This window comes from Rhinoderma darwinii, chromosome 2 (assembly GCF_050947455.1).
Source record: "Rhinoderma darwinii isolate aRhiDar2 chromosome 2, aRhiDar2.hap1, whole genome shotgun sequence".
Taxonomy (NCBI): Eukaryota; Metazoa; Chordata; class Amphibia; order Anura; family Rhinodermatidae; genus Rhinoderma; species Rhinoderma darwinii.
In genome coordinates, this window is record NC_134688.1 from 328240657 (window position 1) to 328261854 (window position 21198).

General features: G+C 40.6%; 32 pseudogenes; all 32 read right to left on the minus strand.

Annotated features, from left to right (window-relative positions):
* Positions 1-125: 125 nt before the first annotated feature.
* Positions 126-244, minus strand: LOC142744693 (5S ribosomal RNA; annotated as a pseudogene).
* Positions 245-311: 67 nt separating this feature from the next.
* On the minus strand, positions 312-430 carry LOC142745604 (5S ribosomal RNA; annotated as a pseudogene).
* Positions 431-497: 67 nt separating this feature from the next.
* On the minus strand, positions 498-616 carry LOC142744824 (5S ribosomal RNA; annotated as a pseudogene).
* A 67-nt stretch (positions 617-683) lies between these two features.
* LOC142745941 (5S ribosomal RNA) lies at positions 684-802 on the minus strand (annotated as a pseudogene).
* Positions 803-869: 67 nt separating this feature from the next.
* Positions 870-988, minus strand: LOC142746198 (5S ribosomal RNA; annotated as a pseudogene).
* A 67-nt stretch (positions 989-1055) lies between these two features.
* Positions 1056-1174, minus strand: LOC142744993 (5S ribosomal RNA; annotated as a pseudogene).
* Positions 1175-1241: 67 nt separating this feature from the next.
* LOC142744896 (5S ribosomal RNA) lies at positions 1242-1360 on the minus strand (annotated as a pseudogene).
* A 67-nt stretch (positions 1361-1427) lies between these two features.
* On the minus strand, positions 1428-1546 carry LOC142744760 (5S ribosomal RNA; annotated as a pseudogene).
* A 67-nt stretch (positions 1547-1613) lies between these two features.
* Positions 1614-1732, minus strand: LOC142745639 (5S ribosomal RNA; annotated as a pseudogene).
* A 253-nt stretch (positions 1733-1985) lies between these two features.
* LOC142747372 (5S ribosomal RNA) lies at positions 1986-2104 on the minus strand (annotated as a pseudogene).
* A 67-nt stretch (positions 2105-2171) lies between these two features.
* Positions 2172-2290, minus strand: LOC142745672 (5S ribosomal RNA; annotated as a pseudogene).
* Positions 2291-2357: 67 nt separating this feature from the next.
* On the minus strand, positions 2358-2476 carry LOC142746831 (5S ribosomal RNA; annotated as a pseudogene).
* Positions 2477-2543: 67 nt separating this feature from the next.
* LOC142745398 (5S ribosomal RNA) lies at positions 2544-2662 on the minus strand (annotated as a pseudogene).
* A 254-nt stretch (positions 2663-2916) lies between these two features.
* On the minus strand, positions 2917-3035 carry LOC142745846 (5S ribosomal RNA; annotated as a pseudogene).
* A 67-nt stretch (positions 3036-3102) lies between these two features.
* LOC142745418 (5S ribosomal RNA) lies at positions 3103-3221 on the minus strand (annotated as a pseudogene).
* Positions 3222-3661: 440 nt separating this feature from the next.
* On the minus strand, positions 3662-3780 carry LOC142747061 (5S ribosomal RNA; annotated as a pseudogene).
* Positions 3781-3847: 67 nt separating this feature from the next.
* Positions 3848-3966, minus strand: LOC142746028 (5S ribosomal RNA; annotated as a pseudogene).
* Positions 3967-4208: 242 nt separating this feature from the next.
* On the minus strand, positions 4209-4327 carry LOC142747102 (5S ribosomal RNA; annotated as a pseudogene).
* A 203-nt stretch (positions 4328-4530) lies between these two features.
* Positions 4531-4649, minus strand: LOC142744960 (5S ribosomal RNA; annotated as a pseudogene).
* A 67-nt stretch (positions 4650-4716) lies between these two features.
* Positions 4717-4835, minus strand: LOC142746208 (5S ribosomal RNA; annotated as a pseudogene).
* A 67-nt stretch (positions 4836-4902) lies between these two features.
* LOC142745764 (5S ribosomal RNA) lies at positions 4903-5021 on the minus strand (annotated as a pseudogene).
* A 624-nt stretch (positions 5022-5645) lies between these two features.
* LOC142746061 (5S ribosomal RNA) lies at positions 5646-5764 on the minus strand (annotated as a pseudogene).
* A 67-nt stretch (positions 5765-5831) lies between these two features.
* LOC142747263 (5S ribosomal RNA) lies at positions 5832-5950 on the minus strand (annotated as a pseudogene).
* Positions 5951-6203: 253 nt separating this feature from the next.
* LOC142746982 (5S ribosomal RNA) lies at positions 6204-6322 on the minus strand (annotated as a pseudogene).
* Positions 6323-6389: 67 nt separating this feature from the next.
* Positions 6390-6508, minus strand: LOC142745403 (5S ribosomal RNA; annotated as a pseudogene).
* Positions 6509-14344: 7836 nt separating this feature from the next.
* LOC142745261 (5S ribosomal RNA) lies at positions 14345-14463 on the minus strand (annotated as a pseudogene).
* Positions 14464-14530: 67 nt separating this feature from the next.
* On the minus strand, positions 14531-14649 carry LOC142746943 (5S ribosomal RNA; annotated as a pseudogene).
* Positions 14650-14716: 67 nt separating this feature from the next.
* On the minus strand, positions 14717-14835 carry LOC142745177 (5S ribosomal RNA; annotated as a pseudogene).
* Positions 14836-16383: 1548 nt separating this feature from the next.
* Positions 16384-16502, minus strand: LOC142747016 (5S ribosomal RNA; annotated as a pseudogene).
* A 1372-nt stretch (positions 16503-17874) lies between these two features.
* On the minus strand, positions 17875-17993 carry LOC142747503 (5S ribosomal RNA; annotated as a pseudogene).
* Positions 17994-18060: 67 nt separating this feature from the next.
* Positions 18061-18179, minus strand: LOC142745249 (5S ribosomal RNA; annotated as a pseudogene).
* Positions 18180-19358: 1179 nt separating this feature from the next.
* Positions 19359-19477, minus strand: LOC142745399 (5S ribosomal RNA; annotated as a pseudogene).
* Between the last annotated feature and the right edge of the window lie 1721 nt (positions 19478-21198).

Genomic DNA, 21198 nt, shown 5'->3' on the forward strand with positions numbered 1-21198 from the left:
TGTGTATCTTCTGCGATCTGACGAGAGCAGGCACATTCAGCTTAGAATGGCCAATGACATTAAATGCTTTAATCCATAGTCCTTTTTAATCGATTGTGATACAAAATCTAAACGACATAATAAAAAGTCAACCGCACCACGGATTCCCAGACAGTCTCCCACACTGGTACTAGCGAGGCCTTAAGCTGTATAACTTCTGCGATCTGACGAGAGCAGGCACATTCAGCTTAGAATGGCCATTTACATTAAAAGCCTTAATCCATAGTCCTATTTAATCTATTGTGAAACAAAATCTAAACAACATAATAAAAAGTCAACCGCACCACGGATTCCCAGACAGTCTCCCACACTGGTACTAGCGAGGCCTTAAGCTGTGTAACTTCAGCGATCTGACGAGAGCAGACACATTCAGCTTAGAATGGCAATTGACATTAAATACTTTAATCCATAGTCCTTTTTAATCGATTGTGAAACAAAATCTAAACGACATAATAAAAAGTCAACCGCACCACGGATTCCCAGACAGTCTCCCACACTGGTACTAGCGAGGCCTTAAGCTGTGTAATTTCTGCGATCTGACGAGAGCAGGCACATTCAGCTTAGAATGGCCATTGACATTAAATGCTTTAATCCATAGTCCTTTTTAATCGATTGTGAAACAAAATCTAAACGACATAATAAAAATTCAACCGCTCCACGGATTCCCAGACAGTCTCCCACACTGGTACTAGCGAGGACTTAAGCTGTGTAACTTCTGCGATCTGACGAGAGCAGGCACATTCAGCTTAGAATGGCCATTGAGGTTAAATGTTTTAATCCATAGTCCTATTTAATCTATTGTGAAACAAAATCTAAACGACATAATAAAAAGTCAACCGCACCACGGATTCCCAGACAGTCTCCCACACTGGTACTAGCGAGGCGTTAAGCTGTGTAACTTCTGCGATCTAACGAGAGCAGGCACATTCAGCTTAGAATGGCCATTGACATTAAATGCTTTAATCCATAGTCCTTTTTAATCGATTGTGAAACAAAATCTAAACGACATAATAAAAAGTCAACCGCACCACGGATTCCCAGACAGTCTCCCACACTGGTACTAGCGAGGCCTTAAGCTGTGTAACTTCTGTGATCTGACGAGAGCAGGCACATTCAGCTTAGAATGGCCATTGACATTAAAAGCCTTAATCCATAGTCCTATTTAATCTATTGTGAAACAAAATCTAAACAACATAATAAAAAGTCAACCGCACCACGGATTCCCAGACAGTCTCCCACACTGGTACTAGCGAGGCCTTAAGCTGTGTAACTTCTGCGTTCTGACTAGAGCAGGCACATTCAGCTTAGAATGGCCATTGACGTTAAATGCTTTAATCCATAGTCCTATTTAATCTATTGTGAAACAAAATCTAAACGACATAATAAAAAGTCAACCGCACCACGGATTCCCAGACAGTCTCCCACACTGGTACTAGCGAGGCCTTAAGCTGTGTAACTTCTGCAATCTGACGAGAGCAGGCACATTCAGCTTAGAATGGCCATTGACATTAAATGCTTTAATCCATAGTCATTTTTAATCGATTGTGAAACAAAATCTAAACGACATAATAAAAAGGCAACCGCACCACGGATTCCCAGACAGTCTCCCACACTGGTACTAGCGAGGCCTTAAGCTGTGTATCTTCTGCGATCTGACGAGAGCAGGCACATTCAGCTTAGAATGGCCATTGACATTAAAAGCCTTAATCCATAGTCCTATTTAATCTATTGTGAAACAAAATCTAAACAACATAATAAAAAGTCAACCGCACCACGGATTCCCAGACAGTCTCCCACACTGGTACTAGCGAGTCCTTAAGCTGTGTAACTTCAGCGATCTGACGAGAGCAGACACATTCAGCTTAGAATGGCAATTGACATTAAATACTTTAATCCATAGTCCTTTTTAATCGATTGTGAAACAAAATCTAAACGACATAATAAAAAGTCAACCGCACCACGGATTCCCAGACAGTCTCCCACACTGGTACTAGCGAGGCCTTAAGCTGTGTAACTTCTGCGATCTGACGAGAGCAGGCACATTCAGCTTAGAATGGCCATTGACATTAAATGCTTTAATCCATAGTCCTTTTTAATCGATTGTGAAAAAAAATCTAAACGACATAATAAAAATTCAACCGCACCACGGATTCCCAGACAGTCTCCCACACTGGTACTAGCGAGGCCTTAAGCTGTGTAACTTCTGCGATCTGACGAGAGCAGGCACATTCAGCTTAGAATGGCCATAGACGTTAAATGTTTTAATCCATAGTCCTATTTAATCTATTGTGAAACATAATCTAAACGACATAATAAAAAGTCAACCGCACCACGGATTCCCAGACAGTCTCCAACACTGGTACTAGCGAGGCGTTAAGCTGTGTAACTTCTGCGATCTAACGAGAGCAGGCACATTCAGCTTAGAATGGCCATTGACATTAAATGCTTTAATCCATAGTCCTTTTTAATCGATTGTGAAACAAAATCTAAACGACATAATAAAAAGTCAACCGCACCACGGATTCCCAGACAGTCTCCCACACTGGTACTTGTGAGGCCTTAAGCTGTGTAACTTCTGCGATCTGACGAGAGCAGGCACATTCAGCTTAGAATGGCCATTGGCGTTAAATGCTTTAATCCATAGTCCTTTTTAATCGATTGTGAAACAAATTCTAAGCGACATAATAAAAAGTCAACAACACCACGGATTCCCAGACAGTCTCCCACACTGGTACTAGCGAGGTGTTAAAGTGTTATTCATCTGCAATTTGACGAGAAAAGGCACATTTCAGCTAAGAATGGCCATTAACTTTTAAAGCTTTAGTCTATTTTTATTTTTAGTCGATTGTAAAACAAATTCTAAACAGCATAACAATAGGTCAACAGCACCATGGATTCCCAGACAGTCTCCCACACTGGTACTAGAAGGGCCTTAAGCTGTGTAACTTCTGCGAACTGACGAGAGCAGGCGCTTTCAGTTTAGAAGGGCCATTGACATTAAATGCTTTAATCCATCGTCCTTTTTAAAAGATACTGAAACAAAATCTAAACGACATAATAAAAAGTCAACCGCACCACGGATTCCCAGACAATCTCCCACACTGGTACTAGCAAGGCCTTAAGCTGTGTAACTTCTGCGATCTGACGAGAGCAGGCACATTCAGCTTAGAATGGCCATTGACGTTAAATGCTTTAATCCATAGACCTTTTTAATCGATTGTGAAACAAAATCTAAACGACATAATAAAAAGTAAACCGCACCACGGATTCCCAGACAGTCTCCCACACTGGTGCTAGCGAGGTCTTAAAGTGTTATTCATCTGCGATTTGACGAGAAAAGGCACATTTCAGCTTAGAATGGCCATTAACTTTTAAAGCTTTAGTCTATTTTTATATTTAATCGATTGTGAAACAAATTCTAAACTACATAATAAAAAGTTAACCGCACCACGGATTCCCAGACCGTCTCCCACACTGGTACTAGCGAGGCCTTAAGCTGTGTAACTTCTGCGATCTGACGAGAGGAGGCACATTCAGCTTAGAATGGCCATTGACATTAAATGCTTTAATCCATAGTCCTTTTTAATCGATTGTGAAACAAAATCTAAACGACATAATAAAAAGTCAACCGCACCACGGATTCCCATACAGTCTCCCATACTGGTACTAGCGAGGCGTTAAGCTGTGTAACTTCTGCGATCTGACAAGAGCAGGAACATTCAGCTTAGAATGGCCATTGACATTAAATGTTTTAATCCATAGTCCTTTTTAACCGATTGTGAAACAAAATCTAAACGACATAATAAAAAGTCAACCGCACCACGGGTTCCCAGACAGTCTACCACACTTGTACTAGCGAGGCCTTAAGCTGTGTAACTTCTGCGATCTGACGAGAGCAGGCACATTCAGCTTAGAATGGCCATTGACATTAAATGCTTTAATCCATAGTCCTTTTTAATCGATTGTGAAACAAAATCTAAACGACATAATAAAAAGTCAACCGCACCACGGATTTCCAGACTCGTACTAGTGAGGCCTTAAGCTGAGTAACTTCTGTGATCTGACGAGAGCAGGCACATTCAGCTTAGAACGGCCATCGACGTTAAATGTTTTAATCCATAGTCCTTTTTAATCGATTGTGAAACAAAATCTAAACGACATAATAAAAAAGGCAACCACACCACGGCTTCCCAGACAGTCTCCCACACTGGTACTAGCGAGGCCTTAAGCTGTGTAACTTCTACGATCTGACGAGAGCAGGCACATTCAGCTTAGAATGGCCATTGATGTAAAATGCTTTAATCCATAGACCTTTTTAATCGATTGTGAAACAAAATCTAAACGACATAATAAAAAGTCAACCGCACCACGGATTCCCAGACAGTCTCCCACACTGGTACTAGCGAGGCCTTAAGCTGTGTAACTTTTAAAGCTTTAGTCTATTTTTATATTTAATCGATTGTGAAACAAATTCTAAACAGCATAACAATAGGTCAACAGCACCATGGATTCCCTGACAGTCTTCCACACTGGTACTAGCAAGGCCTTAAGCTGTGTAACTTCTGCGCTCTGACGAGAGCAGGCACATTCAGCTTAGAATGACCATTGACATTAAATGTGTTAATCCATAGTCCTTTTTAACCGATTGTGAAACAAAATCTAAACGACATAATAAAAAGTCAACCGCACCATGGATTGCCAGACAGTCTCCCACACTGGTACTAACAAGGCCTTAAGCTGTGTAACTTCTGCGATCTGACGAGAGCAGGCACATTCAACTTAGAATGGCCATTGACATTAAATGCTTTAATCCATAGTCCTTTTTAATCGATTGTGAAACAAAATCTAAACGACATAATAAAAAGTCAACCGCACCACGGATTCCTATACAGTCTCCCATACTGGTACTAGCGAGGCCTTAAGCTGTGTAACTTGTGCGATCTGACGAGAGCAGGTACATTCAGCTTAGAATGGCCATTGACAGTAAATGCTTTAATCCATAGTCCTTTTTAACCGATTGTGAAACAAAATCTAAACGACATATAAAAAGTCAACCGCACCACGGATTCCCAGACAGTCAAACACACTGGTACTAGCGAGGCCTTAAGCTGTGTAACTTCTGCGATCTGACGAGAGCAGGCACATTCAACTTAGAATGGCCTTTGACATTAAATCCTTTAATCCATAGTCCTTTTTAACCGATTGTGAAACAAAATCTAAACGACATAATAAAAAGTCAACCGCACCACGGATTGCCAGACAGTCTCCCACACTGGTATTAGCGAGGACTTAAGCTGTGTAACTACTGCGATGTGACGAGAGCAGGCACATTCAGCTTAGAACGGCCATTGATGTTAAATGCTTTAATCCAAAGACCTTTTTAATCGATTGTGAAACAAAATCTAAACGACATAATAAAAAGTCAACCGCACCACGGATTGCCAGACAGTCTCCCACACTGGTACTAGTGAGGCCTTAAGCTGTGTAACTTCTGCGATCTGACGAGAGCAGGCACATTCAGCTTCTAATGACCATTGACATTAAATGCTTTAATCCATAGTCCTTTTTAACCGATTGTGAAACAAAATCTAAACGACATAATAAAAAGTCAACCGCACCACGGATTCCCAGACAGTCTACCACACTGGTACTAGCGAGGCCTTAAGCTGTGTAACTTCTGCGATCTGACGAGAGCAGGCACATTCAGCTTAGAATGGCCTTTGACATTAAATGCTTTAATCCATAGTCCTTTTTAACCGATTGTGAAACAAAATCTAAACGACATAATAAAAAGTCGACCGCACCACGGATTCCCAGACAGTCTCCCACACTGGTACTAGCGAGGCCTTAAGCTGTGTAACTACTGCGATCTGACGAGAGAAGGCACATTCAGCTTAGAATGGCCATTGACGTTAAATGCTTTAATCCATAGACCTTTTTAATCGATTGTGAAACAAAATCTAAACGACATAATAAAAAGTCAACCGCACCACGGATTGCCAGACAGTCTCCCACACTGGTACTAGCGAGGCCTTAAGCTGTGTAACTTCTGCGATCTGAAAAGAGCACGCACATTCAGCTTAGAATGGCCATTGACGTTAAATGCTTTAATCCATAGTCCTTTTTAATCGATTGTGAAACAAAATCTAAACGACATAATAAAAAGTCAACCGCACCACGGATTCCCAGACAGTCTCCCACAGTGGTACTAGCGAGGCCTTAAGCTGTGTAACTTCTGTGATCTGACGAGAGCAGGCACATTCAGCTTAGAACTGCCATTGACGTTAAATGTTTTAATCCATAGTCCTTTTTAATCGATTGTGAAACAAAATCTAAACGACATAATAAAAAGTCAACCGCACCACAGCTTCCCCAACAGTCTCCCACACTAGTACTAGCGAAGCCTTAAGCTGTGTAACTTCTGCGATCTGACGAGAGCAGGTACATTCAGCTTAGAATGGCCATTGACGTTAAATGCTTTAATCCATAGTCCTTTTTAATCGATTGTGAAACAAAATCTAAATGACATAAAAAGTCAACCGCACCACGGATTCCCAGACAGTCTCCCACACTGGTATTTGCGAGGTCTTAAAGTGTTAATTATCTGCAATTTGACGAGAAAAGGCACATTTCAGCTTAGAATGGCCATTAACTTTTAAAGCTTTAGTGTATTTTTATATTTAATCGATTGTGAAACAAATTCTAAACAGCATAACTATAGGTCAACAGCACCATGGATTCCCATACAGTCTCTCACACTGGAACGAGCGAGGTCTTACAGTGTTATTCATCTGCGATCTGATGAGAGCAGGCACATTCAGTTTAAAATGGCCATTGACATTAAATGCTTTAATCCATAGTCCTTTTTAATCGATTGTGAAACAAAATCTAAACAACATAATAAAAAGTCAACCGCACCACGGATTCCCAGACAGTCTCCCACACTCGTACTAGCGAGGCCTTAAAGTGTTATATATCTGCGATTTGACGAGAAAAGGCACATTTAAGCTTAGAATGCCTATTAACTTTTAGTGCTTTAGTCTATTTTTATTTTTAATCGATTGTGAAACAAATTCTAATCGACATAATAAAAATTCAACAGCACCATGGATTCCCAGACAGTCTCCCACACTGGTACTAGCGAGGTGGTAAAGTGTTTTTCATCTGCGATTTGACGACAAAAGGCACATTTCAGCTTAGAATGGCCATTAACTTTTAAAGCTTTAGTCTATTCTTATATTTAATCGATTGTGAAAATAATTCTAAACAGCATAACTATAGGTCAACATCACCATGGATTCCCAAACAGTCTCCCACACTGGAACGAGCGAGGTCTTACAGTGTTATTCATCTGCGATCTGACGAGAGCAGGCACATTCAGCTTAGAATGGCCATTGACATTAAATGCTTTAATCCATAGACCTTTTTTAACAATTAATTTTTTTATTGTACTTTTCAAATAAACAACATGTGTTACAGAAATAAAGTGCGTCATATACAAGTATACATCAATAATGTCAAAAGTAGTCCAACTTGTTCGCATAACATTTTAACAGAGAACCAAAAACAAGGGGAGGTTCAGGGGAAAGGTTAGGAGGGGGGGGGGGAATTGCTGAAATCTGTGTTATCTCCATATCCACTTTATGATATATTATCCAGGGATTCCAAAAGGCAATATAAGAAGCATATCTATGTTGTCTAAGGTAAAAAATGCGTTCATATACACAATGTGTTGACACCCTGGCCACCACCTCCTCCCGTGTGGGTGATGTTGGAGACTTCCAGGCCTTAGCTATCAGTAATTTCGCTGTGAGCAAAACATGGCACACTAAGCGTCGATAAATCGGCGGGAACTTTTCTATCTCCAGAGAAAGTAGTGCTAACCCTGGTTCCTGGAGAATAGGAATCATCAAAACCTCTGAAAGTAATTGAAAAATGCTGGACCAGAAAGTCCCCAGGTGGGGACATCCCCAAAATATATGATATAACGAGCCTTCTTGGCCACAGTTACGCCAACATAGGTTAGAAGTTTGAGGATATATCCTCGCCAATTTGGCCGGAGTATAGTACCATCGCAACAGAACCTTATGGAAAACTTCCAAGAGGTTCATACAAACTGAGGACTTCAAAGTCCATTTAATCGCTGTTTCCCATTGTGCCATAGAGAAAGATTTCCCCATGTCTCTCTCCCAGTTCAAGAAGTGTGCTCGCCTAGAAGTCTCCACATCCCCATTCATTGCATCATATATTCTAGCCGTAAGGTTGCAGCCTCCCCAGCTAGATCCAGAAAGAAGTGCTATAGTTGATTGGGGTGCATGAAGCCCAGTCAGAGGCGAGGACGCCAAATAAGATTTAATCTGAGTGTATTTATAAATATCTCTATCCGAGATCCCAAACTGTTCCTGAATGTTGTTAAAGGACTTAATATCTTTCCCCAAAAATAAATCAAAAACATATTGGATGCCGTTCATCGGCCAATGTTTGATTCCTAGGTTGGGAATTAGTGTTTCAAGCACCCCCATCGGTATCTGAGTCGTGCCACTCCCCGGAATCCCCGCGGGTTGCGCTATGAAATGAAGCCAACGTTGTATTGCAACTTTAATTGTAAGGATATTGGGAAGGGGAAGGTCAGGTCTCAAGGCATAGGCCATCAGTACTGTAGATAACGGTTGACCCCCTATCAAATGGTGTTCAATCGTTGGCCAGCTAACTCCAGAAGAGGAAGTAAACCATTTTTCTGATTGTTTAACTACAAATGTTCTATGGTAAGCTAAGAGATTAGGTACACCCAGCCCCCCTCTATGTTTCCGCTTCAGCAAGAGGGACGTTGCTATCCGAAGTCTCCTTCCTCCCCACAGAAAGTTCCGAAGTTGATTCTGGAACTTAGAGATCCAAATTAGTGGTATAGGGATTGGTAGGGTGCGTAGGTAGTATAATATTTTGGGTAGTATGAACATCTTATAGCACACGTTGCGTCCTAACCATGAAGGTTCATGCAAAGCAATTTGATCCAATTCCTTCTGTAAGGATGCTAGAAGAGGATCAAAATTTATTTTTGGAAGTTGCAACAAAGGATAGCTGATTTGGATTCCCAGATAAGGAATGGAAACTTTTTCCCATTGATATGGGAACTCGGTTATTATAGATTGTTTCAGGGACAGGGAGATAAAAATCCCAAGAATTTGAGATTTAGACGCATTCACTTTGTAGTAAGATACTAATCCAAATTTAGAGATAATTTGAGAAATTTCCCTTAGGGAGGATAAAGGGTCAGTAATGGTCAAAATTATGTCATCCGCGAATAATCCAATTTTATGTTGTCGAAACCCCACTGGGATTCCCCGAATCAGCAAATTAGATCTTATAGATTCTGCTAGAGGTTCCATAACTAGTGTAAACAATAAGGGGGACAGCGGGCACCCTTGCCTAGTACCATTAGTAATATTGAAGGGGGTAGACAGGAAACCATTAGAGAGAACTTTAGCAGTAGGTAGAGTGTATAGTGCTTGAATAGCCTTAAATATGTTCCCTTCGAATCCAAATTTCATCAAAGTCGAAAATGCAAACCCCCAGTGTATTCTATCGAACGCCTTCTCTGCATCCAGGGAAAGGAGGAGAGAAGGCGCTCGAGATTGACTTACTTTAGTTATAAGGTCAATTACCCTTCTAGTTCCATCCGGAGCTTGCCTCCCCTTCATGAATCCCACCTGATCGGAATGTACTATCGTGGGTAGGATGTCTATTAATCGGGTGGCTATAAGTTTAGCGTATCATTTAGTGTCACAGTTAAGGAGGGAGATGGGTCTGAAATTGGCCGGGGTTGTAGGGGATTTCCCAGGTTTAGGGATCATCACAATCGTGGCTTCTAGCATTTCTTGGGGCATACTTCCCTCTGACATTGCTTTATTAAAAACTGCAGTTAGATGGGGGGCGAGAATGGTGTTAAAGGTTCTGTAATATTCGTTGGAGAACCCATCCGGACCAGGGGATTTGTTGGTTTTAGATAAATTGATAATTTTAGACACCTCTAAAAGCGATACCGGGGCGTTTAAACTGGATAGTTGGTCCGGAGATATAGAAGGTAACCGAACCGATTCTAAAAAGGTTTGGATATCTTTATCCGAGGGTTGTGGAGTTTGGGGATCAGACTTCAGGTTGTATAGTTTAGAATAATAGGAGCTAAATTGATCTGCTATATTTTGGGGGTTAGAAATCCTAGACCCATCTGCTGGTTCGACTAAGTGAGTGATTTTAGTTTTTAGCTGACGTTGTTTTACTTTACGCGCCATCAGTTTACTGGATTTATTGTAAGAAGTGTAGTAGTTTAATCTTAAGGCAGCAATCTTTTTGTCAAATTCGTCTATAAGGAGGGCCTGCAGATTCCTTCTAAGGGTCATGAGTTTGTTGTGGAGTGTGGCAGATGGAGTTAGTTGGAGTTCTTGTTCCGCAGAACGCATATCCGACAGTAAGGATGTCAGAGCAGCCATTTTCAATTTTTTATATTGCGCCCCTTGTTGTATCAAGAACCCCCTCATAACCGCTTTATGTGCATTCCATAGAGTGAATGGGCTTAGGTCCGGGGAACCATTAAAAAGAAAATAATCTTGTAATTGAGAGGAGATTTTTTCCTTATATTTAGGAAGACTTATAAGAAAATTATTGATTTGCCATGAGAATCTTGGGGAGGGGGCAGGCCCTAAAGAGAGGAGATATGAGGGAGCGTGATCCGACCAAGTTATCTGTCCTATCTCAGAAGCTTTAATCCCTGATATAGAATTCCTATCCACCAAGAAAAGGTCTATTCTAGAAAATGAGCGGTGTCTAGTGGAATAAAAGGTAAATTCTCTAGAAGAGGAATTCATACATCTAAACGTGTCATATAAATCTTCCTTAAGTAACCATGGAGTTAGAGTCGGGGGAGACCTTCTACCCTGTTTAGTAGAGTCCCATTTAGCATCCGGGATTATATTGAAATCTCCACATACTATAAGCTTCCCTTGCATAATTTTGCGAATTTTGCGCATAGTCTTGTTGAGGAAACGTATTTGTGACGTATTAGGAGCATAAATATTAGCAATAGTGATGGGACAATTGTTAAGCAGACCTACCAGGATCAAAAATCTCCCCCGCTCATCAATAATGGAAGACTGCATTTGAAAGGATACTGTGTCCTTAGAGGCTATCATCACTCCCGCCCTTTTCTTATCAGCATTAGAAAGGTAAATTAGTGGAAAGTTTTGATGACTAAATTTGGGACAATGGGCTTTGGCAAAATGTGTCTCTTGTAATCAGATTATATCAGAGTTGGAAGCCAAAGCATCCTTCCACACCGAGGCTCTCTTAAAGGGTGAATTAAGCCCCCTGGCGTTCAGAGATACAAATTTAACCGCCATAAATAATACATGTAAAGTGCTTCATATGAATTAAAACCCATATTCGAGCTAGGATAGGATCAGAACATAACGTGTCTGGTATATATGACAATAATCGTAGATCAGCAATTTTAAGGAAGGAGGACAGGAAAGGAAAGTAAAAACTTGGAAACTGTAGCAAGAATAACATCCCGTATTGAGAAAGTAACTCCGCCATATATCTGGCTGAGAGTTACCAAAGACAAGTGGGGAAAGAGTCTACTTGGACACCATCACGACCTCCATTTAGCAGCCAATACCCCGGAACTTTTAAGGTCGAGATTTCGCAATCCACTCCGGTGAGAGTCTCGAGGGGGACCTTCTAGCAGGAACTGTATCGGGCAAAATAGGTGTAAGTCCCCATTTATGAAGCAGGGCCAATCCTTCCTCTACATCCGCCATGGTATGCAGGACTCCATTGCTATACACCAGTGACTTGGTAGGAAATCCCCATCTGTATCCCACTTCGTTTTTCCTTAGCGGCAGTGTAAGAGGCAGAAATTTCCTCCTAGTTTGCAGGGTTGTTTGGGAGAGATCCGCATAGATGTGTATCTTTTCATAAGGTACAGGTAGAGCCGGTATTCTTCGTGAAGCAGACATGAGGGACTCCTTGGTATTATAAAAGTGAATCCTTGCTATCACATCTCGTGGCAAATCAGCAGCAATAGATTTAGGTTTAGGGAGCCTATGAGCTCTATCTATAATAAGATCTGCAGGTTTGGAAGTAGGCAATACATCTTTAATAAGTTGCTGTAAGTAAGCGGTGAGGTTGGAAGGTTGGACGGACTCTGGAATTCCTCTAAATTTGACATTATTCCGTCTGTTGCGATCCTCCAAATCCGCCAACTTGTATTTTAAAACTTGCATTTCTTCCTCCAAAGACACATGAGCATCCACTATATCGTTATGTGCATTAGTGAGTTCGCTCATTTTTGTCTCCACGTGGTCAACTCGGTCCCCCAAGTCGTCAATAGCGTTAGAGAGTTTAGTGGAGAATCCTAGTAAATCGCTGTGAAAGGAGCCTCTGAGGGCTAGTACCATATTTTTTATAAAAGCTTCAGAAGCTGCTTGATCCGATGAGGGTATATCTTCTATGGCCACAGAATGTGAAAATATATCCTCCACACAGGGAGCTTGTGCAGTTGCAAGTCCTGCAGGGCTGGGGGGAGGAGACTCCTCTGATACACGAGGTGAGGACGCCATCTTAGATATGGGGCTGTTTGTTAATGCAGCAAAGCGTCCCTTCCCCATGGATGCCACTTTAGGCGATTCTGCTTCCCCGTCCCCCCAGGGCACAGACTCACCCTCGGCTGTCGTCTTGGAGGGGTTGACATCCCAGTCTCCTTCAGGTAAGGGAGGAGAGGCTGGCGGGACGTTGGTCGCGGAGGATGCCTCGCCGCCATGCTTGTTCTCCTTCGCGGAGAAGAAGTCTGTGAGACGCTTGGGTCCCGTTTTCGAGGACTTCGTCCGGGTCATCATGTTCCCGTGCTGTTCGGAGGTAAGAGGGTAGACAATCCGGTGGTATGTAACGTCGCTAAGGTCGTAGCTTAGAGATCTCAGAGCGGAGCTCAAGGAGATGCGACCGCTCTGTTCGGCATCCAAGCCACGCCTCCATCCATAGACCTTTTTAATCGATTGTGAAACAAAATCTAAACGACATAATAAAAAGTCAACCGCACCACGGATTCCCAGACAGTCTCCCACACTCGTACTAGCGAGGCCTTAAAGGAACAGTGTCATCACAGAAATTTTTTTCATATGTTCAAGATGTTAGTGCTTTATTAAAAACGTTTATATTTATTTGTGTGTTTGTGTTTTACTTTTTCTTATTTTTACACTTTTTCTTCCCTATGGGGGCTGCCATTTTTTGTTCCATTTCTGTGTGTGTCGATTAACGACACATACAGACATGGAATACGGCAGCCACAGTCCCATAGGGACGACGAACGGCTCCCGTCCCATTCACTTGTGTGTACGGCGTCTGTGTGGGAACTGCGCATGCGCCGCTCCCACACAGTCCAACTTGAAATTGGCGCCGTCCGGCGCCATTTTCCTGTGGACCGGAAGTCGCGGCCGGACAGTAATATTACTACTTCCGGTCGCGGCTTCCGGACTTGTGCACTTGGACCAGCGGCAGCAGACGGAGCGGACGGGCTGGAGGGAGCCGCGGCGGCAGGAGCAGGTAAGAGATTTCAATGTATGTTCGTGTTTGTGTGTGTTTACTACTGTATGTAAACCTACTACACTGTGTGTTAGCTCAAAAAATGGCGACACACAGTGTAGGAGGTTAGACCGTTCAAACCCCTCGTTTATCCCGGCACTAGCCAGGATAAAGGAGGGGGGGATGCTGAGAGCTCACTAGAGCGAGGGCTTTTTACCCAATTTTGCAATGCTGCAATTTTGGGAATAGCTCCATCTAGTGACCAGAAATGGGAAATACTATAAATTAGAATTAATTTATAATATTTCCTGACTCGTGAAAAAAATAAAAAAAATTTGAACAATGTTTAATCACCCACACACTAAATGTTTAATTAAAAAAAAACAAACATGTTTTTCTGGCAACACATTGCCTTTAAAGTGTTATATATCTGCGATTTGACGAGAAAAGGCACATTTAAGCTTAGAATGGCTATTAACTTTTAAAGCTTTAGTCTATTTTTATTTTTAAACGATTGTGAAACAAATTCTAAACGACATAATAAAAAGTCAACAGCACCTCGGATTCCAAGACAGTCTCCAACACTGGTACTAGCGAGGTGTTAAAGTGTTATTCATCTGCGATTTGACGAGAAAAGGCACATTTCAGCTAAGAATGGCCATTAACTTTTAAAGCTTTAGTCTATTTTTATTTTTAGTCGATTGTAAAACAAATTCTAAACAGCATAACAATAGGTCAACAGCACCATGGATTCCCAGACAGTCTCCCACACTGGTACTAGCAAGGCCTTAAGCTGTGTAACTTCTGCAATCTGATGAGAGCAGGCACATTCAGCTTAGAAGGGCCATTGCCATTAAATGCTTTAATCCATAGGCCTTTTTAAACGATTGTGAAACAAAATTGAAATGACATAATAAAAAGTCAACCGCACCACGGATTCCCAGATAGTCTCCCACACTGGTACTAGCGAGGCCTTAAGCTGTGTAACTTCTTTGATCTGACGAGAGCAGGAACATTCAGCTTAGAATGGCCATTGACATTAAATGCTTTAATCCATAGTCTTTTTTAATCGATTGTGAAACAAAATCTAAAAGACATAATAAAAAGTCAACTGCACCACAGATTCCCAGACAGTCTCCCACACTGGTACTAGCGAGGCCTTAAGCTGTGTAACTTCTGCGATCTGACGAGAGCAGGCAAATTCAGCTTAGAATGGCCATTGACATTAAATGCTTTAATCCATAGTCCTTTTTAACCGATTGTGAAACAAAATCTAAACGACATAATAAAAAGTCAACCGCACCACGGATTCCTAGACAGTCTCCAACACTGGTACTAGAAAGGTGTTAAAGTGTTACTCATCTGCGATTTGACAAGAAAAGGCACATTTCAGCTTAGAATGACCATTAACTTTTAAAACTTTAGTCTATTTTTATATTTAATCGATTGTGAAACAAATTCTAAACAGCATAACTATAGGTCAACAGCACCATGGATTCCCAGACAGTCTCCCACACTGGAAAGAGTGAGGACTTACAGTGTTATTCATCTGCGATCTGATGAAAGCAGGCACATTCAGCTTAAAATGGCCATTGACATTAAATGCTTTAATCCATAGTCCTTTTTAATCGATTGTGAAACAAAATCTAAACGACATAATATAAAGTCAACCGGACCACGGATTCCCAGACAGTCTCCCACACTCGTACTAGCGAGGCCTTAAAGTGTTATATAACTGCGATTTGACGAGAAAAGGCACATTAAAGCTTAGAATGGCTATTAACTTTTAATGCTTTAGTCTATTTTTATTTTTAATCGATTGTGAAACAAATTCTAATCGACATAATAAAAATTCAACAGCACCATGGATTCCCAGACAATCTCCCACACTGGAACGAGCAAGGTCTTACAGTGTTATTCATCTGCGATCTGACGTGAGGAGGCACATTCAGCTTAGAATGGCCATTGACATTAAATGCTTAAATCCATAGTCCTTTTTAATCGATTGTGAAACAAAATCTAAACGACATAATAAAAAGTCAACCGCACCACGGATTCCCAGACAGTCTCCCACACTCGTACTAGCGAGGCCTTAAAGTGTTATATATCTGCGATTTGACGAGAAAAGGCACATTTAAGCTTAGAATGGCTATTAACTTTTAAAGCTTTAGTCTATTTTTATTTTTAATCGATTGTGAAACAAATTCTAAACGACATAATAAAAAGTCAAGAGCACCACGGATTCCCAGACAGTCTCCCACACTGGTACTAGCGAGGTCTTAAAGTATTATTCATCTGCGATTTGACGAGAAAAGGCACATTTTAGCTAAGAATGGCCATTAACTTTTAAAGCTTTAGTCTATTTTTATTTTTAGTCGATTGTAAAACAAATTCTAAACAGCATTACAACAGGTCAACAGCACCATGGATTCCCAGACAGTCTCCCACACTGGGACTAGCAAGGCCTTAAGCTGTGTAACAATGAGAACAGGAACATTCAGCTTAGAAGGGCCATTGCCATTAAATGCTTTAATCCATAGGCCTTTTTAATCGATTGTGAAACAAAATCTAAATGACATAATAAAAAGTCAACCGAACCACAGATTCCCAGACAGTCTCCCACACTGGTACTAGCGAGGCCTTCAGCTGTGTAACTTCTGCAATCTAACGAGAGCAGGCACATTCAGCTTAGAATGGCCATTGACATTAAATGCTTTAATCCATAGTCCTTTTTAATCGATTGTGAAACAAAATCTAAACGACATAATAAAAAGTCAACCGTACCACGGATTCCCAGACAGTCTCCCACAATGGTACCAGCGAGGCCTTAAGCTGTGTAACTTCTGCGATCTGACGAGAGCAGGCACATTCAGCTTAGAATGGCCATTGAGGTAAATGCTTTAATCCATAGACCTTTTTAATCGATTGTGAAACGAAATCTAAACGACATAATAAAAAGTCAACCGCACCACAGATTCCCAGACAGTCTCCCACACTGGTACTAGCGAGGTCTTAAAGTGTTATTCATCTGTGATCTGACGAGAGCAGGCACATTCAGCTTAGAATGGCCAATGACAACAAACACTTTAATTCATAGTCCTTTTTAATCGATTGTGAAACGAAATCTAAACGACATAATAAAAAGTCAACCGCACCACAGATTCCCAGACAGTCTCCCACACTGGTACTAGCGAGGTCTTAAAGTGTTATTCATCTGCGATTTGACGAGAAAAGGCACATTTCTGCTTAGAATGGCCATTAACTTTTAAAGCTTTAGTCTATTTTTATATTTAATCGATTGTGAAACAAATTCTAAATAGCATAACTATAGGTCAACAGCACCATGGATTCACAGACAGTCTCCCACACTGGAACGAGCGAGGTCTTACAGTGTTATTCATCTGTGATCTGACGAGAGCAGGCACATTCAGCTTAGAATGGCCAATGACAACAAACACTTTAATTCATAGTCCTTTTTAATCGATTGTGAAACAAAATCTAAACGACATAATTAAAAGTCAACCGCACCACGGATTCCAAGACAGTCTCCCACACTCGTACTAGCGGGGTCTTAAAGTGTTATTCATCTGCGATTTGACGAGAAAAGGCACATTTCTGCTTAGAATGGCCATTAACTTTTAAAGCTTTAGTCTATTTTTATATTTAATCGATTGTGAAACAAATTCTAAACAGCATAACTATAGGTCAACAGCACCATGGATTCACAGACAGTCTCCCACAGTGGAACGAGCGAGGTCTTACAGTGTTATTCATCTGTGATCTGACGAGAGCAGGCACATTCAGCTTAGAATGGCCATTGACATTAAATGCTTTAATCTATAGTCCTTTTTAATCGATTGTGAAACAAAATCTAAACGACATAATAAAAAGTCAACTGCACCACGGATTCCCAGACAGTCTCCCACACTCGTACTAGCGAGGCCTTAAAGTGTTATATATCTGCGATTTGACGAGAAAAGGCACATTTAAGCTTAGAATGGCTATTAACTTTTAATGCTTTAGTCTATTTTTATTTTTAATCGATTGTGAAACAAATTCTAAACGACATAATAAAAAGTCAACAGCACAACGGATTCCCAGACAGTCTCCCACACTGGTACTAGCGAGGTGTTAAAGTGTTATTCATCTGCGATTTGACGAGAAAAGGCACATTTCAGCTAAGAATGGCCATTAACTTTTAAAGCTTTAGTCTATTTTTATTTTTAGTCGATTGTAAAACAAATTCTAAACAGCATTACAACAGGTCAACAGCACCATGGATTCCCAGACAGTCTCCCACACTGGTACTAGCAAGGACTTAAGCTGTGTAACTTCTGCGATCTGATGAGAGCAGGCACATTCAGCTTAGAATGGCCATTGACGTTAAATGCTTTAATCCATAGTCCTATTTAATCTATTGTGAAACAAAATCTAGACGACATAATAAAAAGTCAACCACACCACGGATTCCCAGACAGTCTCCCGCACTGGTACTAGCAAGGCCTTAAGCTGTGTAACTTCTGCGATCTGACGAGAGCAGGCACATTCAGCTTAGAATGGTAATTGACGTTAAATGCTTTAATCCATAGACCTTTTTAATCGATTGTGAAACAAAATCTAAACGACAATAAAAAGTCAACCGCACCACGGATTCCCAGACAATCTCCCACACTGGTTCTAGCGAGGTCTTAAAGTGTTAATTATCTGCGATTTTACGAGAAAAGGCACATTTCAGCTTAGAATGACCATTAACTTTTAAAACTTTAGTCTATTTTTATATTTAATCGATTGTGAAACAAATTCTAAACAGCATAACTATAGGTCAACAGCACCATGGATTCCCAGACAGTCTCCCACACTGGAAAGAGTGAGGACTTACAGTGTTATTCATCTGCGATCTGATGAAAGCAGGCACATTCAGCTTAAAATGGCCATTGACATTAAATGCTTTAATCCATAGTCCTTTTTAATCGATTGTGAAACAAAATCTAAACGACATAATAAAAAGTCAACCGGACCACGGATTCCCTGACAGTCTCCCACACTCGTACTAGCGAGGCCTTAAAGTGTTATATATCTGCGATTTGACGAGAAAAGGCACATTAAAGCTTAGAATGGCTATTAACTTTTAATGCTTTAGTCTATTTTTAATCGATTGTGAAACAAATTCTAATCGACATAATAAAAATTCAACAGCACCATGGATTCCCAGACAATCTCCCACACTGGAACGAGCAAGGTCTTACAGTGTTATTCATCTGCGATCTGACGAGAGCAGGCACATTCAGCTTAGAATGGCCATTGACATTAAATGCTTTAATCCATAGTCCTTTTTAATCGATTGTGAAACAAAATCTAAACGACATAATAAAAAGTCAACTGCACCACGGATTCCCAGACAGTCTCCCACACTCGTACTAGCGAGGCCTTAAAGTGTTATATATCTGCGATTTGACGAGAAAAGGCACATTTAAGATTAGAATGGCTATTAACTTTTAATGCTTTAGTCTATTTTTATTTTTAATCGATTGTGAAACAAATTCTAAACGACATAATAAAAAGTCAACCGCACCACGTATTCCCAGACAGTCTCCCACACTGGTACTAGCGAGGTGTTAAAGTGTTATTCATCTGCGATTTGACGAGAAAAGGCACATTTCAGCTAAGAATGGCCATTAACTTTTAAAGCTTTAGTCTATTTTTATTTTTAGTCGATTGTAAAACAAATTCTAAACAGCATTACAACAGGTCAACAGCACCATGGATTCCCAGACAGTCTCCCACACTGGTACTAGCAAGGACTTAAGCTGTGTAACTTCTGCGATCTGATGAGAGCAGGCACATTCAGCTTAGAAGGGCCATTGCCATTAAATGCTTTAACCCCTTAAGGACGCAGCCTTGTTTTGGCCTTAAGGCTCAGAGCCCATTTTTCAAATCTGACATATTTCACTTTATGTGGTAATAACGTCGGAATGCTTAAACCTATCCAAGCGATTCTGAGATTGGTTTTTCGTGACACATTGGGCTTTATGTTAGTGGTAAAATTTGGACGATATATTCAGTGTTTATTGTTGAAAAATTGCAAAATTTAGGGAAAATTTATAAAAAATAGCATTTTTCAGAATTTAAATGCATCTGCTTGTAAAACAGACGGTTATATCACCCAAAATAGTTACTAGTTCACATTTCCCATATGTCTACTTTAGATTGGCATCGTTTTTTGAACATTATTTTAATTTTCTTGGACGTTACAAGGCTTAGAACATAAACAGTAATTTCTCTATTTTTAAGAAAATTTCAAAAGCCTTTTTTTTTAAGGTACCTCTTCAGTTCTGAAGTGGCTTTGAGGGGCCTATGTATTAGAAACCCTGATAAAACACCCCATTTTAAAAACTAGACCCCTCAAAGTATTCAAAACAGCATTTAGAAAGTTTTTTAACGCTTCAGGCATTTCACAGGAATTAAAGCAAAGTGGAGGTGAAATTTGTAATTTTCATTTTTCTTGCTGAATTTCAATTTTATTTAATTTTTTTTGTGTAACACGGAAGGTTTTACCAGAGAAACACTACTAAATATGTATTGTCCAGATTCTGCAGTTTTTAGAAATGTCCGACATGTGGCTCTAGTGCGCTTGTGGACTAAAACACAAGCCCTAGAAGCAAAGAAGCACCTAGTGCATTTTGAGGCCCCTTTTTTATTAGAATATATTTTAGGCAGCATGCCAGGTTTGAAGATGTGTTGAGGTGCCAAAACAGTAGGAGTCCCCCAATAGTGACCCAATTTTGGAAACTACACCCCTCAAGGAATTAATTAATGGCTGTTGTTATCATTTTGACCACACAGTTTTTTCACAGCACCTATTTTAATTGGGCTGTGAAATTAAAAAATTGAATTTTTTTTCCAATAAGATGTAATTTATGATCAAAATTTCCTATTTTCACAGGGAACAAAATACCCCATTTTGTTGCCCAATTTGTCCTGAGTGCGGCAATACCCGATTTGTGGCGATAAACTGCCGTTTGGACCCATGGGAGGGCTCAGAATGAAAGGAGCGCTATGTGTTTGTTGGAGTCCAGATTTTGCTGGATTGGTTTTCGGGTGCCATGTCGCATTTGCAGAGTCCCAGAGGTATCAAAGCAATGGAAACCCACCAGAAGTAACCCCATTTTGGAAACTACACCCTTCAAACAATTCATTTATGGGTAATGTGACTATTTAGACCCCATAGTTTCTTCACAGAACTTATTTGAATTGGGCTGGGAATTAAAAAAAAAAAAATTTTTCCCAATAATATGTCGTTTTAGCTCAAAATTTCTTATTTTCACAAGAAATAAAATACTAAATTTTGTTGCCCAATTTGTCCTGAGTGCAGCAATAACCCCTTTGTGGTGATAAACTGCCGTTTGGGCCCATGGGAGGGAACAGAAAGAAAGGAGCGCTATTTGTTCTTTGGAGTCCAGATTTTGCTGGATTGGCTTTCGGGTGCCATGTCGCATTTGCAGAGCTCCAGAGGTATCAAAGCAATGAAAACCCACTAGAAGTGACCCCATTTTGGAAACTACACCCCTCAAGGAATTCATTCATGGT